Source organism: Macaca fascicularis, chromosome X, assembly GCF_037993035.2.
Source record: "Macaca fascicularis isolate 582-1 chromosome X, T2T-MFA8v1.1".
Taxonomy (NCBI): Eukaryota; Metazoa; Chordata; class Mammalia; order Primates; family Cercopithecidae; genus Macaca; species Macaca fascicularis.
Genome location: NC_088395.1, coordinates 85,876,879 through 85,896,093, shown reverse-complemented (window position 1 = coordinate 85,896,093; position 19,215 = coordinate 85,876,879). Strand labels below are relative to the sequence as shown.

The window sequence follows — 19,215 nt, the reverse complement described above, 5'->3', positions numbered from 1 at the left end:
ACCATGGAATACTATGCAGCCATAAAAAAGGATGAGTTTGTGTCCTTTGTAGGGACATGGATGCAGCTGGAAACCATCATTCTCAGCAAACTATCACACGGACAAAAAAAAAAAACACTGCATGTTCTCACTTATAGGTGGGAATTGAACAATGAGAACACTTGGATACAGGAAGGGGAACGTTGCACACTGGGACCTGTTGTGGGGTGAGGGGAGGGGGAAGGGATAGCATTAGGAGATATACCTAAAGTAAATGTCGAGTTAATGGGATGGACACACCAATATGGGATATGTATACATACATAATAAATCTGCACATTGTGCACATGTACCCTAGAACTTAAAGTACAATTTAAAAAAGAAAAAGAAAAAGATAATTTAGGGTACCTGGCAATGGAAATTTTAAAGCAGCAAAGTATTCAAGAGTAAGCAGAACATCAAAGTTTAGAAAATTTGCAGCCTGAAGATGCAATAGAAAAGAAATACCCATTTTCTGGTGAGAAATACAAGCCTTTGCAGAAATTTGCATAAGTAAAAAAGGAGCTGAATGTTAATCACCAAGACAATGGGGAATAGGTCTCCAGGGAGTGTCACAGACCTTCGCCTATCCAATCATAGGGCCAGAAGCCTAGGAGGAAAAAATTGGTTTCATGGACTAGGTCCAAGTGCCTCCCTGCTCTCTGCAGCCTTGGGACATGGTGCCTTGTGTCCCAGCTGCTTCAGCTCCAGCTGTGGCTAAAAGGGGTCAAGGTACAACTGAGACCATTGCTTCAAAAGGTGCATTCCCCAATGCTTGGCAGCTGCTACATGGTGTTGGGCCTGCCAGTGCACAGAATACAAGAATTGAGGTTTGAGAACCTCCACCTAGATTTCAGGGGATGTATGGCAATCCCTGGATGTCCAGCAGAAGTCTGCTACGGGGTGGAACACTCATGAAGAACCTCTGTTAGGGCACTGTAGAAGGGAAATTTGGAGTTGGAGCCCCCACACAGAGTCTCCACTTTGGCACTGCCCAGTGGAACTGTGAGAAGAAGACCTCTGTCCTCCAGACCCCAGAATGGTACAATCTACCAAAAACTTGTACCTTGCACCTGGAAAAAGCAACAGACACCCAGTGCCAGCCCCAAGATTATTTATTCCACCAACATCATGTCACAGATGGCAGAACTGAGGTCCAGAGAAGGAAAAAGACTTTCACAAGACCATCCCTTAAGATGGTCACAAAAATACTCGGTGGCCTTTATTGTCTCTAAGGCAGAAAATACCGTGGTTCCCAGTGTTTAATTTTCATAATCAAAATATACTCCGTTCTTATTTTCTGCTGGACAGAAAACTGAACATTACAGCTGTGGTATATGTGCTTGGTGTAAAATGAAACTTTTAACTACTCACAGCATCTGTAATGATGCTGGAGTTCCAGCTCTTAAGCTTGTTTGCTTCTATTTCTAGATGGCAATAAAACATAGCTCACAGGTCATGTGTGTGCTCTGACAAGTGGCTTCAAGCCCCAGGTGGACATACATAGGGTTTGCATAATTTTCTAGCTCAAATGATTGTGGAACAATTGATTATGAGGCATAAAAAAAGAGAGCATAGCCACATATAAGATTACATGGTTTACTAAGGACATAAAAGACAACAGATACTGTTGGGTGAGATAGGAAGATGAACACTGGGGAGGGATAACCTAAAAGCCCTGATATTCTAAGGGTCTTCTCGTGTGTGGGAAAACCTGAAAGAAGCCAGGCTTAAGATCAGGTCTGACACTCTCTAGCTCCTTTATGCCCTTCCCATTATAAGATAAAAATGATCTCATAAACTCCATTAATCTAAGGGATGGAGAAAAATGTGTTTCTCTTTCGGGTAACTAACATTAGCAAAGAGACATCTGGTCCAGAACAAGAGGTAACTGAATGAAATGGCTCCCTAAAATGAATTTTAGGCATAAGTGAATGAGATGTTTGGAGACAGGGAGATTTATTTTAAATTGACTTTGAGGAGAGACAAAAGACAGCTTTGTTTGGTGTAAACTCCAAAGTCAGTATGTTCCAGGGAGAAGAGATAGAGTCATGCTTGCAAGCATATGTCTTTTTTTCCCCCCTTACTATTGCACTGCCCACTCCTTCCCCTGCCGCTTCTGCCACAGCTGTTGAGGTAATATCAAAGAAGAAAGCGCTCTTGTCTAGTGATCATAGTAATACAAGCACAGTGTACGTTGATAAAAATTTTAATCGTGAACACCGGCATATGGGAATAGGGTGGCCAGGTGATTTGTGCTAAATCAAATAATTTTTTCTTTTAGTTTTCTGAATAGTAAAACAAAACAAAACATAAGTAAATGCTTTTTATTATTATACTTTCAGATTTTTGTGATCAATTTCTCTTTCATATGCACTCAGAAAGGGCATAGGAAAATTAAGCTTTAAGTTTCTTCTATTGTAAACTATTTAACAATCTATGAAAAAGGTATTATTTAAAGAAACACAGAGATATGTTTGTAATTGTGATATAATTCTATTTTCCTCTAATTTAACCATTTGCCAAGAAAATGATCAGCTATTAGAATTAACTATTCAATTTGAAACCTATGGATATACATGAAGGAGATATATTTCTGCTTAAATAGCTGCTTAACTCACTGTACCCTGGTGACTTCATATTTTTGTGATAATCCTATGAGTTGTAAGTATTTTATCTTCCTGAGCTAGTGTAATTGAAGTGTTTATAGCTCCTCTTGATTTTGTTTCCCAATTTGATGAAAATATTAGAATTCTTACAATGTGAAAAAAAAACAAAGAAGTGAACTTACTATTTTTCAATGTAAATATAAAGAGAGAATTGGGCCATTCAGAAATAACCTAGGTAATACTGGTTAGTGATTAGTTAAGTGCCAAAACAAAACAAAAGCTAAACTCTATCATCTTACTGTCTTTCCTGTTACAAATGCCATAATGTTAATTTCATGAAGACAAGGTTCTGGTTTTAGGGTTTCTCGTTTACCTCTGTAGCCTCACTATCTAGAGCACTGTTAGGCTGAGAATAGGTATACATTCAATAAATATTTATTGAATGAATATGGAAGAAGTAGTCATATCAGGCTGTAGAGAAGATTTTTAAATGAGAATATGATGAGGTGGCTGGCAAGATGGCCAAATTGGAACAGTTCAGGTCTGCAGCTCCCAGCGAGATCAATGCAGATGATGAGTGATTTCTGCATTTCCAACTGAGGTACCTGGCTTATCTCATTAGGACTGGTTAGACAGTGGGTGCAGCATAAGCTAAAAATCTTGAAAAAAGGTTAGAAGAATCACTAACTAGAATAACCAGTGTAGAGAAGAATATAAATGACATGATGGAGCTGAAAAATACAGCACGAGATCTTCATGAAACATACACAAATATAAATAACCAAATTGATCAAGCACAAGAAAAGATATCAGACATTGAAGATCAATTTGAAATAAAGTGCCAAGAGAAGATTAGACAAAAAGCAATAATAATGAAAAGAAGCAAACAAAGCCTCCAAGAAATATGGGACTGTGTGAAAAGACCAAACCTATGTTTGATTGGTATACCTGAAAGTGAGGGGTAGAATGGAACCAAGTTGGAAAACATTTCAAAATATTATCCAAGAGAACTTCCACAGCCTAGCAAGACAGGCCAACATTCAAATTCAGGAAATACAGAGAACACTACAAAGATACTCCTCGAGAAGAGCAACTCCAAGACACATAATCATCAGATTTAACAAGGTTGAAATGAAGGAAAAAATGCTAAGGGCAGCCAGAGAGAAAGGACAGGTTACCCACAAAGGGAAGCCCATAAGACTAACAGAAGACCTCTCTGCAGACCTAAAATCCAGGGTAGACTGGGGGCCAATATTTAACGTGCTTAAAGAAAAGAATTTTCAGTCCAGAATTTCATATCCAGACAAATTAAGCTATATAAGCAAAGGAGAAACAAAATCCTTAACAGACAAGCAAATGCTGAGATATTTTGTCACCACCAGGCCTGCCTTACAAGAGCTCCTGAAGGAAGCACTAAATATAGCAAGGAAAAAACAGTACTAGCCACTGCAAAAACATACCAAATTGTAAAGACCATTGACACTATGAAGAAACTGCAACTAATGAGCAAAAGAACCAGCTAGCATCATAATGAAAGGATCAAATTAACACATAACGATATTAACCTTAAATGCAAATGGGCTAAATGCCCTGATTAAAGACACAGACTGGCAAATTGGATAAAGGGTCTAGACCCATTGGTATACTCTATTCAGTAGACCCATCTCACATGCAAATACACACATAGGTCCAAAATAAAGGGATGAAGGAAGCAGGGAAAGAAAAAAAAAGCAGAGGGTGCAATCTTAGTCTCTCATAAAACAGACTTTAAACCAATAAAAATCAAAAAAAGACAAAGAAGGGCATTACATAATGGTAATGGGATCAATGCAACAAGATGAGCTAACTGTACTAAATATATATACATGCAATACAGGAGCACCCAGATTCATAAAGCGAGTTCTTAGAGACCTACAAAGAGACTTAGACTCCCACACAATAGTAGTGGGAGACTTTAACACCCCACTGTCAATATTAGACAGATCAATGAGACAGAAAATTAACAAGGATATCCAGGACTTGAACTCAGCTCTGGACCAAGTGGACCTAATAGACATCTACAGAATTCTTCACCCCAAATCAACAGAATATACATTCTTCTCTGCACCACATTGCATTTATTCTAAAATTGACCACATAATTGGAAGTAAAACACTCCTCAGCAAATGCAAAAGAATGGAAATCATAATAAACAGTCTCTCAGATCACAATGCAATAAAATTAAAACTCTGGACTAAGAAACTCGTTCAAAACCGCACAGCTCCGTGGAAACTGAACAACGTGATCCCGAATGAGTACTGGGTAAGTAGCGAAATTAATGCAGAAAAAAAAATAAGTTCGTTGAAACCAATGAGAACGAAGACACAACGCACCAAAATCTCTGGAACACAGCTAAAGTAGTGTTTAGAGGGAAATGTATAGCACTAAATGCCCACAGGAGAAAGTGGGAAAGATCTAAAATTGACACCCTAACGTCATAATTAAAAGAACTAGAGAAGCAAGAGCAAAGACATTCAAAAGCTAGCAGAAGACAAGAAATAACTAAGATCAGAGCAGAACTAAAGGAGACAGAGACATGCAAAACCCTTCAAAAAATTAATGAATCCAGGAGCTCGTTTTTCAAAAAGATTAACAAGATAGATATACTACTACCCAGACCAATAAAGAAGAAAAAAGAATCGAATAGACACAATAAAAACAAGATAAAGGGGATATCACCACCAATTCCACAGAAATACAAACTACCATCAGAGAATACTATAAACATCTCTATGCAAATAATCCAGAAAAAAATGGATTAATTCCTGGACACATGCACCCTCCCAAGACTAAACCAGGAAGAAGTCAAATCCTTGAATAGACCAATAACAAGTTCTGAAATTGAGGCAGTAATTAATAGTCTACCAACCAAAAAACCCCAGGACCAGACAGATTCACAGCCGAATTCTACCGGAGGTACAAAGAGGAGCTGGTAACATTCCTTCTGAAGCTATTCTAAACAATAGAAAAAGAGGGACTCCTCTCTAACTGATTTTATGAGGCTAGCATCATCTTGATACCCAAACCTGACAGAGACACAGCAAAAAAAGAAAATTTCAGGCCAATATCCCTGATGAACATTGATGCAAAACTCCTCAATAAAATACTGGCAAACTGAATCCAGCAGCACATCAAAAAGCTTATCCAACACAATCAAGACAGCTTGATCCCTGGGATGCAAGGATGGTTCAACATATGTGAATCAATAAACGTAATCCATCACATAAACGGAACCAATGACAAAAGCACATGATTATCTCAATAGATGCAGAGAAGGCTTTCCATAAAATTTAACACCCCTTCATGTTAAAAACTCTCAATAAACTAGGTATTGATGGAATGTAACTCAAAATAATAAGAACTATTTATGAGAAACCCACAGCCAGTATCATACTGAATGGCAAAAACTGGAAGCATTCCCTTTGAAAATCAACACAAGACCAAGATGCCCTCTCTCACCACACTCCTACTCAACATAGTTTTGGAAGTTCTGGGCAGGACAATCAGGCAAGAGGAATAAATAAAGGGTACTGAAATAGGAAGAAAGGAAATCAAATTGTCTCTGTTTGCAGATGACATGATTGTATATTTAGAAAACCCCCATGGTCTCAGCCCCAAATCTCCTTTTTTTTTTTTTTTTAATATATATACTCTTTTATATTGTATTTATTCTTGTAGTGGTGGTATCACATTGTGATTTTAATTTGTATTTTTTTTATTATGAAGATGTAGTTTACTGTTTTTAACATAATTAGGTATCTAATTTTACCAGATTACTTTTCTGCTTCTATTGAGATGATTATATAAATTTTCACTTATGTGTTTATTAATGTAGTGTATTACACTGATAGATTTACAAGTGTAAAAATGTACCCTTGATTTTCTGAAGTAAATGGCTTAGTCTTGGAGTATTGCTTTTTTAATCACTGAATTCTATTGTCTAGTATTTTACTTAGGATTTTGAACTAGATTGATGAAAGATATTGGCCAGTAGATTTCTTTTCTTTTCCCATTCTTGTAGGGATTTGGCATCATGGTAATGTAATCTCCATACAAATAGGTAGAAAGTGTATCATCCTTATTATCTGGTAGATTTTGTATAATATTGGTGTTTGGAAGAATTCACAGGTTAATCTATTATAGTTTGAAATGTTCATTATGGGAAAATTTCTTAAATTGAATTCATTTCTTCATGGGATTTCAAATAATTCAGATTTTTAATTTATTATTAAGTCCGTTTGGTAAGTTGAATTTTCAGAGAATGTTTTCATTTCATTCAAATTTTCAAATTTATTGGTTTAAAATGTTTCATATTCAATTGTTATAGTTTTAACATTTAAATGATTTATACTTATGTCTAATATTCCTAACATAGGTAATTTGTGTTTGCTTCTTAAAAGATTAGTCTTCCTAAGAGTTTTTTTCAGTTTTATTAAAATTAAATAAGAACAAATTTCTGATAATTTCCAAATATCCTTAAGCTGGTAAGCCACTTCAGCAAAGTCTCAGGATACAAAATCAATGTGGAAAAATCACAAGCATTCCTATACACCAATAATAGACAGAGATCCAAATCATCAGTGAACTCACATTCACAATTGCTACAAAGAGAATAAAATACCTAGGAATACAACCTGTGAGGGATGTGAAGCAGCTCTTCAAGAAGAACTACAAACCCCTGCTCAAGGAAATAAGGAAGGATACAAAGAAATGGAAAAACATTCCATGCTCATGGATAGGAAGAATCAGTGTCGTAAGAATGGCCATACTGCCCAAAGTAATTTAAAGATTCAATGCTATTCCCATCAAACTACCATTGACTTTCTTCACATAATTAGAAAAAAACTAAATTTCATATGGAATCAAAAAAGAACCTGTATAGCCAAGACAATCCTAAGCAAAGAAAAAAGCTGGAGGCATCACGCTACCTGACTTCAAACTATACTACAAGGCTACAGTAACCAAAACAACATGGTACAGGTACCAAAACAGATATATAGACCAATGGAACAGAACATCGGCCTCAGAAATAACACCACACATCTACAACAATTTGGACAAAACTGGACAAAAACAAGTAATGGGCAAAGGATTCCCTATTCAATAAACGGTGTTGGGAAAACTGGCTTGCCATACGCAGAAAACTGAAACTGAATGCCTTCCTTACACCCTATACAAAATTTTTCTCAAGATAGATTAAAGAATTAAATGTAAGACCTAAAACCATACAAATCCTATAAGAAAACCTAGGCAATACCATCCAGGACAGAGGCATGGGCAAAGACTTCATGACTAAAGCACCAAGAGCAATGGCAACAAAATCCACAATAAACAAATGAGATCTAATTAAGCTAAAGAGCTTCTGCACAGCAAAAGAAACTAACATCAGAATGAACAGGCAACCTAGAGAATGGGAGAAAAATTTTGCAATCTATCCATCTGACAAAAGGCTAATATCAATAATCTACAAGGAACTTAAACAAATTTACAAGAAATAAAAAACTTCGTGAAAAATTGGGCAAAGGATATGAGCAGACACTTCTCGAAAGAAGATATTTATGGGCCAACAAATATATCAAAAAAAGCTCATCATCACTGGTCATTGGAGAAATGCAAATCTAAACCAAAACAAATTTACAAGAGAAAAACAAACAAACCCATCAAAAAGTGGGCAAAGGATATGAACAGAAACTTCTCAGAAGACATTTATGTGGCCACCAAACATATGAAAAAAAGCTCATCCTCACTGGTCATTAGAGAAATGCAAATCAAAACCATAATGAGATACCATCTTAGGCTGGTTAGAATGGTGATCATTAAAGTCAGGAAACAACAGATTCTGGAGAAGATGTGGAGAAATAGGGACACTTTTACACTGCTGGTGGGAGTGTAAATTAGTTCAACCATTGTGGAAGACACTGTGGGGATTCCTCAATCATCTAGAACCAGAATTACCATTTGACCCAGCAACCCCATTGCTGGGTATATACTCAAAGGATTATAAATCATTCTACTATAAAGACACATGCACATGTATGTTTATTGCAGCACTATTCACAATAGCACAGAGTTGGAACTAACCCAAATGCCCATCAATGATAGACTGGATAAAGAAAATCTGGCACATATACACCATGGAATATTATACAGCCATAAGGAAGGATAAGTTCATGTCATTTGCAGGGACATGGATGAAGCTGGAAACCATCATTCTCAGCACAATATCACAGGAACAGAAAATCATACACCACATGTTCTCACTCATAGTGGGGGTTGAACAACGAGAATACATGGACACACAGAGGGGAACATCACACACCAGGGCCGTTGGGGGGTGGGGAGTTAAGGGAGGGATAGCATTAGGAGAAAAACCTAATGTAGATGATGGGTCGATGGGTTCTGCAAACCATCATGGCACGCATATACCTATGTATCAAACCTGCACATTCTGCTCATGTATCCCATAACTTAAAGTACAATAATTAAATGAATAAATAAATCCAGAACAGTAAAAAAACTAATAATGGTTTGTTCTATTGGGTTTGAGATAATCCTCACAGAAACGCAGATGTAGGAAGTAAAACCATGGCCCAGAGATCAATAATAATTTAATGTAGTAATATAGTAATTCAAAGCATTCCTTTATGATCTTCCCCGCCCCAGAGTCCATGATCCTTCAGTCTGTGAGGGTTTTCTTCATTAACCCAAACAGCCATCAATGCCCACTTCTTGACTTCTAAGCATAACATGGCATAGGGGCTCAGATAGAAACTTGAAAAAAAAAAAAAAAAAAAAAAAAAGAATGTGATCAATGATAGGGTAAATAATTTAGATACAAATATTCTGTTTCTCTCCTGGCCCTATTCCCATTTAAGGAATATTGTGTGGAATTAGTACCTCTAAGTACTCATACAGTTCTGGTAGTCTATGGCTTCCTGTACCTGTAAAACTTCCTGTACCTGTAAAAGGGTACAAAGTAGGAGTCATCCCCTAAGGAAAGTAACAAAGGTAGAGGTATGAGTCCTAGTGGTTGTTCCAATTCAACTATCCACAGTCCCCTAGGGGATTTAGAAAGAAACTAGGAGAATGAACATGTGGCCTCAAATTTTGCAGCAAAATTCTTTGCCAAGTCAAAGGGTTCTAATATGAATATCAAAGTTCCAACTTCACATATGGAACTAATAACTATTGGGTAGTAGGCTTAGTACCTGGGTGACAAAATAATCTGAACAACAAACCCCATTGACATGACTTTACCTATATAACAAACCTGCACATGTACCCCTAAAACTAAATGTTTAAATAAAATAAAACTTTAACACACAGAGACACACACACACCACCAGAAACTTCCAATGCCCTTGCATACAGATGTCTCTTTGTATCCTCAGAGCGTTTCCATAAAGCGGAGAGGAATAGTGGTAACAGAGAGTTAAATCATGAATGAACTCCCATTCACAATAGCTCCAAAGAGAATAAAATACCTAGGAATCCAACTTACAAGGGATGTAAAGGACCTCTTCAAGGAGAACTACAAACCACTGCTCAGTGAAATAAAAGAGGACACAAACAAATGGAAGAACATACCATGCTCATGGATAGGAGGAATCAATATCGTGAAAATGGCCATACCGCCCAAGGTAATTTAGAGATTCAATGCCATCTCCATCAAGCTACCAATGAGTTTCTTCACAGAATTGGAAAAAACTGCTTTGAAGTTCATATGGAACCAAAAAAGACCCCACATTGCCAAGACAATCCTAAGCCAAAAGAATAAAGCTGGAGGCATCATGCTACCTGACTTCAAACTATACTACAAGGCTACAGTAACCAAAACAGCATGGTACTGGTACCAAAACAGAGATATAGACCAATGGAGCAGAACAGAGCCCTCAAAAATAATACCACATATCTACAACCATCTGATCTTTGACAAACCTGACAAAAACAAGAAATGGGGAAAGGGTTCCCTATTTAATAAATGGTGCTGGGAAAATTGGCTAGCCATGAGTAGAAAGCTGAAACTGGATTCTTTCTTTATTCCTTATATGAAAATTAATTCAAGATGGATTAGAGACTTAAATGTTAGGCCTAAAACCATAAAAACTCTAGAAGAAAACCTAGGTCCTAGGTAATACCATTCAGGACATAGGCATGGGCAAGGACTTCATGTCTAAAACACCAAAATCAATGGCAACAAAAGTCAAAATTGACAAATGAGATCTAAGTAAACTAAAAAGCTTATGCACAGCAAAAGAAACTACCATCAGAGTGAACAGGCAACCTACAGAATGGGAGAAAATTTTTGCAATTTACTCATCTGACAAAGGGCTAATATCCAGAATCTACAAAGAACTCAATCAATTTTACAAGAAAAAAACAAATGTCATGTTTTTCTCTGGAATGTCTACTTCCTCTTCAGGTTTTAAGGATATTATTGCTGGATATACAATTTTAGGGTAAAAGTGTTTTTTAATTTGATTTTTTTTCCTCCTCCAGCAGTTTAAATATATCATGCCACTCTCTTCTGGTCTGTAAGGTTGTCACTGAAAAGTCTGTTGTCAGGTGTTTTAAATCTTCCTTGTGCAGCATTTATGTCTTTGATCTTGCTACTTTTAGGATCATTTCTTTACCCTTGTTTTTTGGATGTTTCATTATTAAACATTTTGAAGTAGTCTTATTTGGGTTAAATTTGCTTGGTGTCTTATGACCTTCTTGTACTTGGATATTGATATCATTCTCTAGGTTTATGAAGTTCTCTGTTATTATCCCTTGGAATAAACTTTCTACCCCTATATCTTTCTCTATGTCCCTTTAAGGCCAATTACTCTCAGTTTTGCTCTTTTGAGCCTATTTTCTGCATCCTGTACACATGCTTTATTGTTTCTTTTTTTTGGTGTGTTTTCTGACTTTGTATTTTCAAATAGCCTGTCTTCGAGTTCATTAATTCTTCTGATGATTGATTATGTTATTGAAAACCTGATGCATTCTTCAGTATGCTAATTGCATTTTCAGCTCCAGAATTTCTGTTTGATTCTTTTAAATTATTTGAATAACTTTGTTAATTTTATCTGACAGAATTCTGAATTCTTTCTTTGATTTTATCTTGAATTCATTTGAGTTTTCTTTTCCACAAGACAATTATTTTGAATTCTCTCCTGGAAAGGTCACATATCTTTGTTTCTGCAAGATTAGTTCCTGCTGGTTTATTTAGTTCATTTGGTGATGTCGTGTTTTCCTGAATTATCTTGATACTTGTGGATGTTCATCTATGTCTGGACATTGAAGAATTGGGTATTTATTGTAGTCTTCACAGTCTGGGCTTGTTTTTACTCATCTTTTTTGGGAAGGCTTTCCAGATACCCATAAGGACTTGGATATTGTGATATGAGCTGTATCTGCTTTGTAGGACATCCCAAGCCCAGTAGCACTGTGGTTCCTGCAGGGTCATAGAGTTGCTGTCTTGATAGTCTTGGAAAATATCTGAGAGAATTCTCTGGATTACCAGGTGGAAACACTTGTTTCTTTCCTTTAATTTCTCCTAAACACTCTCTCTGCTGTGAGCCACCTGAAGTTGGACTGGAGTGACACAAGAGTCCTGTGGCCACTAGGGCTGTGCTGGGTCAGATCTGTAGCTAGCACAGCACAGCACTGTATCTTATTTGTGGTCTGCTGTAACCACTCCCTGTCCCATGAGTATGTTCAATCAAGACCATGGGGCTCTACAATCAAAAGGTGGCAACACAAGCCAGGCCTGTTTTCCTTCAGGGTGGTGAGTTCCCCCAGTCTCTGAGCAGTCCAGAGGTGCTGCCTCAGAGTCAGTGACTAGATTCAATAATCTTAGAAGTCTACCTGGTATTCTGTTGTACTGCAGATGAGCTGGGATTCAAACCACTAGATACAGTCCTTCCCACTCTTTTCTCCCCCTCTCAAAGGCAGAGGAACCTCACTCAATGGCCACTACCACCATAGGTGCATGTAGAGTATTTTGAGGCTACAGTTAATGTTCCCTTAAGACCCAAGGGCTCTTAAGTCATGCTGCTTGACCTGGGACTTATATTCTTCAGTGGAGTGAGTTCTCCTTTGGCCCAGGGCAGGTCTAGAAATGCCATCCAAGAGCCAAGTCCTGAAATCAAGGACCCCAAGAGTCCACTTAGTGGTGCTTTATTTCTCTGTGGCTGTCCTGGTACCTAAGGCTTGACAAAGTCCCCTTTACTTTTTCCTCTGATTTCTCAAGCAAAAGGAGTCTTGTCCCATAGCCACTACAGGTGTGAATGTGCTGAATCTCTCCCGAGACCAGCAAGTCTCAGACTCTCACCCAAAGCCATCAATATGTTACCTGAGTATTTCTGTTGGTTATTCAGGGCCCGAGAGCTCTTCACTTAGCAGATGATGAATACTGTTAGAATTGGGTCTTTCCCTTCAAGTCTAAGGGAATGGGAGAAGTAGAAAATTACAGTTTTAGTACACAATTAGAGTTAAATTTGTGCAAATTAAAAAATAAATTGTTAAGACTCTACAATGTTAAGTACAATCTCCATGGTAACCACTAAGGAAATATAAATAAAATATATATATATATAAAAAAAGAGAATAAAAACATGGCACTACATTTAAAAACTACTAAAAACAAAGGAAGGCAATAATGGAATAAATGAGAATCAGGAAAAAATAACAAAATGGCAAGTATAAGTTCGTCTCTATTAGCAATTTGTTTACATATAGATTACATTTTCTAATCAAAAGGCATAGATTAGATAAATGCAAAAATAAACACCATCCAACTATATGCTGTTTACAAGATACTCACTTTAGATCTAAGAATTTGTTATAGGTTGATAAAAAATGATGCATTTACATTTCTCTAATGATCAGTGATGACGAACTTTTTTTATACATTTTTTGGCCACATAAATTTCTTCTTTTGAGAAATCTCTGTTCAAATCTTTTGCCCACTTTTTGACGGGGTTGTTTGTTTTATTCTTGTGAATTTTTTAAGTTCCTTGTAGACTCTGGATATTGGACCTTTGTCAGATGGGTAGATTGCAAAAATTTTCTCCCATTCTGTAAGTTGCCTGTTTTTGTTTGTTTGTTTTTTTGTTTGTTTCTTTTTTCTGTGCAGAAGCTCTTTAGTTTAATTAGTTCCCACTTGTCAATTTTAGCTTTCGTTGCAATCGCTTTTGGTGTTTTCATCACGAAGTCTTTGCCCATGCCTATGTCCTGAATGGTACTGCCTAGGTTTTCTTCTAGGGTTTTTATGGTTTTGGGTTTTACATTTAAGTCTTTAAACCATCGTGCGTTAATTTTTGTATAAGGCGTAAGGAAGGGGTCTATTTCAGTTTTCTGAGTATGGCTACCATCTCACACCACTCAGAATAGCAATTATTAAAAAGTCAGGAAACAGGGCCTTCCACGGTGGCTCATGCCTGTAATTCCAGCACTTTGGGAGGGCAAGGTGGGCAGATTACTTGAGGTCAGGAGTTTGAGACCAGCATGGTGAAACCTCATCTCTACTAAAAATACAAAAAATTAGCCAGGTGTGGTGGGGCATTCCTGTATTCCCAGTTACTTGGGAGGCAGAGGCAGGAGCATTGCTTGAACCTGGGAGGCAGAGGTTGCAGTGAACCAAGATTGTGCCACTGCACTTGAGCCTGGGCAACAGAATGAGATTCCTTCTAAAAAAAAAAAAAAAAAAAAAAAAATACCCTTTGACCCAGCAATTCCTTTACTGGGTATATACCCAAAGTGTTATAAATCACTCTGCTATAAAGACACATGCATACATACATTTATTGCAGCAGTATTTACAATAGCAAAGACATGGAACCAATCCAAATGCCCATCAATGATAGACTAGATTTTTTTTTTAAATGTGGTACATATACACCATAGAATATTATGCAGCCCTGAAAAAGAATAAGATCATATACTTTGCAGGGACATGGATGAAGCTGGACGTCATCATCCTCAGCAAACTAACACAGAAACAGCAAACCAAACAATGCATGTTCTCACTCATAAGTGGGAGTTAAACAGTGAGACTACATGGACAGAGGGAGGGGAACAACAGACATGGGGGCTTGTTGTGTTCTGGGAGGCAAGGAGAGGGAGAGTATTAGGACAAATACCTAATGCATCTGGAGCTTAAAACCTAGATAGCAGGTTGATAAGAGCATCAAACACCCATGGCACATGTATACCTATGTAACAAACCTGCACATTCTGCACATGTATCCTGGAATTTAAGTAAAATTAAAAATAAATAAACAAATAAATAAATATTTTAAAATAAATAAATAAAGATGAAAAAAGGTAATCCACAGAAAGTATAGAGTGAGCTGCTGTGACTATACCGATATTAGTAAAAATAGACTTTAAGTCACAGTTACAAGAGAGAAAGAAGAACATTGTATATTAATAAAAGGTCAATTTACCAAAAAATGTCATAATTATGAACAAATATGCACCAAACATCAGAATTCTGAAATATGTAAAGCAAACTTTGACAAAATTGAGGGGAAAAATAATAAGCTGTACAATAATAGCTGAAGGGATGAATGTCACAATTTCAGTAATGGATATAACATCTGGTCAGAAGATCAAATAAACAATTTGAACAATGTTATAAACTAACCATATTTAACAGATATATCCAAAAAGCTTCACCCCACAATGGCAGAATACACATTTTTTTGAAGTGAACGTAGAACATTCTCCCAGTTTAGAACTTATGTAAGGTCACAAAAGAAAGCTTAATATTTTAAAAATATATTACATTTAACCAAATATTTTTACTGATTACTATAGAGTTAATGTAGAAATCAATAACAGAGTGAAGGCTAGAAAATTCAAAATTATGTGATAATTACAAGACATACTCTTGAACAACCAATGAGTCAAAGAATAAATCACATAGAAAATGAGAAAATATTTTGAGACAAATGAAAACAGAAATGCAATATATCAAAACTTATGGAATTCAGAGAAAGCAGTGTTAAGAGGGGATTTATAGCTTTAAATGCATGCATTATAAAAGAAGAAAGTTATCAACCAACAACCTTAATGTAAACATTAAGGAAGTAGAAATAGAAGAATAAACCAAATCTAAACCTAACAGAGAGAATGAAATAATACATATCAGAACAGAGATGAATAAAAGAGAATAGAAAAGCAACAGAAACATTGTGAAATCAAAACTTGGCTGTTCAAAAGGATCAGCAAAATGAATAAGGCTTTAGGTATATTGACTAAGAAAAAAAAAGATAAAATATAAAAAGAAGTAAAATCAGAAATTAAAATGGTGACATTGCTACCAATTTTACAGTAATAAAATGGACTATAAGAGAGTACTACGAACAATTATAAGTCAAAAAGTTGGAAAACCTAGGTAAAAAGTCCAAATTTCTAGAAGCACACAACCCACCAAGAATAAACTATGAAGAAATAGATAATCTGAACAGGCCTACAACCATCACAGAGATTGAATCCATAATCAAACACCTCACAACAAAACAAAGCCCTGGACCATATAGCTTCACTGGTAAGTATTACCAAACATTTAAAGAAAAATCAACATGGATTTTCAAGAAACACTTCCAAAAAGTAGAAGAGTAGGGAATATTCCCTAACTCATTATATGAGGCCAGCATTAACTTGATACCAAAGCCAGACAAAGTAATTATAAGACTGAAAACTACTGAGAAATAATCTTTGTGAATATAGGTGTAAAGTTCTGCAACAAAATATTAGCAAAACATACTCAGAAACATATTAAAAAGGTTATACACCATAAAGAAATAGGATTTATTCTGGGACTGCAAAGGCAGTTCAACACACAAAATTCAATTTTTTAACCAAAATGATCTACTGGTGCAATTGAATCCCTAAAAAAGCCCCAATGGCATTTTCTGCAGAAATAGAAAAATCTATGCTAAAATTTAATGCAATCTGGAGAGAATCAAACAGTCACAACAATCTTGATAAAGAAAAACCAATCTGGAAGTCTCACACTTTCTGATTTATATATATATCAAAACCACAGTACTCAAAACAACATGCTACCGGGATGAAGACAGACAAATAGACCAATAGGCTATATTAGAAACCTCAGGTATAAGCTCTCATGTATATGATCAAATAATTTTAGACAAGGGTGGCAAGAACACTCAGTGGGGAAAGGACAGCTCTTCAACAAATGGCTTTAGAAAAACTGGACATCTACACACAAGAGTGAAGTTTGATCCTGATTTTATATAATATTAATATGTAAAAATAACCCTAAATTGATTAAAGACCAAAACATAAAATCCAAAACAATAAAACTCTTGGAAGAAAGCCTAGGAGAGAAGCTTTATGATGTTAGATCTGGCAATGATTTCTTACCATGACATGGAAACTATAGACAATAAAAACAAAGATGGTCAAATGAGACTACATCAAAACCAAAAATTCCTCTGCATTGAAGGACACATTTAACAAAGTGAAAAGGCAAACTATAGAATGAAAAATATTTTAAAATCATATGTCTGATAAGGGATTATTATACAGAACATAACAAGAATTTCTACAATTCAGCACCACCACAAAACTTGCTTTAAAAATGGGTATAAGACTTGAATAGGTGATATACAAATTGCCAAAAAGCATATGAAAAGATATTCAACATCACTAATCATCAGATAAATGCAAATCCAAACCACAGCAAGATATCACCTCACATCCCTTAGAATTACTACTATCAATGAAACAGAAATAGCAAGGGATGGTGAAAACGCAAACAACTTTACTGTTGGTGAGACTGTAAAGTAGTGCAACTGCTACGAAAAGGAACATGGAAATTTCTCAAAAAAATTTTTGTAAAAAATTACCCTAATATTCAAGAATCCTCTTTTTCAGTATATATCCATTTTGAGTACATATTGAATACATATGAAAGAGGTTATTTTCACAGCCATATTTATAGCAGCTTTATTTACAATACTCAAGAGGTAGAAGCAGCCCAAACGTCCATTGATGGATGAATGGATAAACAAAATTTGGCATAACCATACAATTCAGCCTTTTAATGGAAGGAAATCCTGTTACATGCTATGATATAGATGAATCTTGAGGAATTATGCTAAGAAAAATAAACCAACTACAAAAAATAAATAAATAAATAAGGTATAAATCCACTTACATGAGGTATCTAAAGTAATATAAGTCATGAAAATGGAAAGTTGATGGTGGTTAACAGGGACTAGGGGAAGAGAGAAATAGAGAGCTGTTGTTCAATGGATATAGAATTTTAGTTCTACAAAATGAAAATATTCTGGAGATTTGTTGCTCAACAATGTGAATATACTTATAACTCACGAATTTTACACTTAAAAATGGTTAAAATTATGCATTTTATGTTTTTACCCATAATTCAATTTGTGTAAATATAAATTATTGTTGTTACATGCCTCTTCAACAGAATAAAGGAAAAAAATCACATGATAGTCACAAATGATGCAAAAAAATACATTTGGCAACAGTAACTACCCTGTTATTATGAAAACATTCAACAAATTAGGATTGGAAGGAGACTGTTTGAACATAGTAATAGCCCTACATAAAAATACCACAACTAACAACATGCTCAGTGTTGAAAAATTGACCGTTTTTGTTCTAAAATCAGGAACAAGGATGCATTATTTCCGTGCTTCTATTCACATAGTACTGGAATGTCTAACCAGAGCAATTAGGCAAATAAATAAAGAAATAAATGGCATGAAATGTGTGGTGAAAGAAGTAAAATATCTGTGTTCAGAGATAGCATAATTTTATACATAGAAACCCTAAGTATTCCACACAAAAAAACTCCAAAACTGTTTAAACTAATAAATTGAACCATAGTGGCAAAATCAACATGCAAAAATCAATTTTGCTTCTCTATATTGCCAATAAAACATTCAAAAAGTCAATTAAGAACAATTATTTTTACAGTAGCATTGAAAAGAAACATTACTTAGTAATAAACTTAATCCAGGAGGCAAAAGGCTTGTACACTGAAAAACAAAACAAAACAAAACAAAACATTGGTGCAAGAAGTGGAAAAAACACAAATAAATGTGTAGACATTTGACATTCATGGATTGAAAGACTTATATTGTTAAGTCATTAATACTAGCAAAGCAATCTACAGATTCAGTTTGATCCCTATTAAAATGATGTATTTTGTGGAATAGAAAAATCGAATAGAAAAATCAAAATGTATCAAATACCTTAATGTAAGAGCTAAAACTATAAAACTATTAGAAGAAAACACGAGGTAAAGAGTCACAACATTGAACTTGGCACTGATATCTTGGATATGACACCAAAAGGACAGGCAACAAAATAAAAATATGCATAAATTTTATTTTATGAAAGTTAAAAATTTTTGTGCCTCTAAAGACACTATCAACAAAGTGAAAAAGCAACCCACAAAATGAGAGAAAAATATTTGTATAACATATGTCTGTTAAAGTTTTAGTTTCCACAATATATTAAGAACTTCTACAACTCTACAGGAACAACAACAACC

The 19,215-nt window shown here is 35.6% G+C and overlaps 1 protein-coding gene across 1 annotated transcript in view; it reads right to left on the bottom strand.

The window, feature by feature from the left end:
* The window catches only part of GPR174 (G protein-coupled receptor 174), a 67,522-nt gene that overhangs the window by 4,533 nt on the left and 43,774 nt on the right, over positions 1-19,215 (bottom strand). The window contains exon 3 of the transcript XR_010584453.2: positions 13,006-13,094. The gene's annotated coding sequence lies outside the window, so the exon portion shown is untranslated. The remainder of the gene's footprint in view (positions 1-13,005; positions 13,095-19,215) is intronic.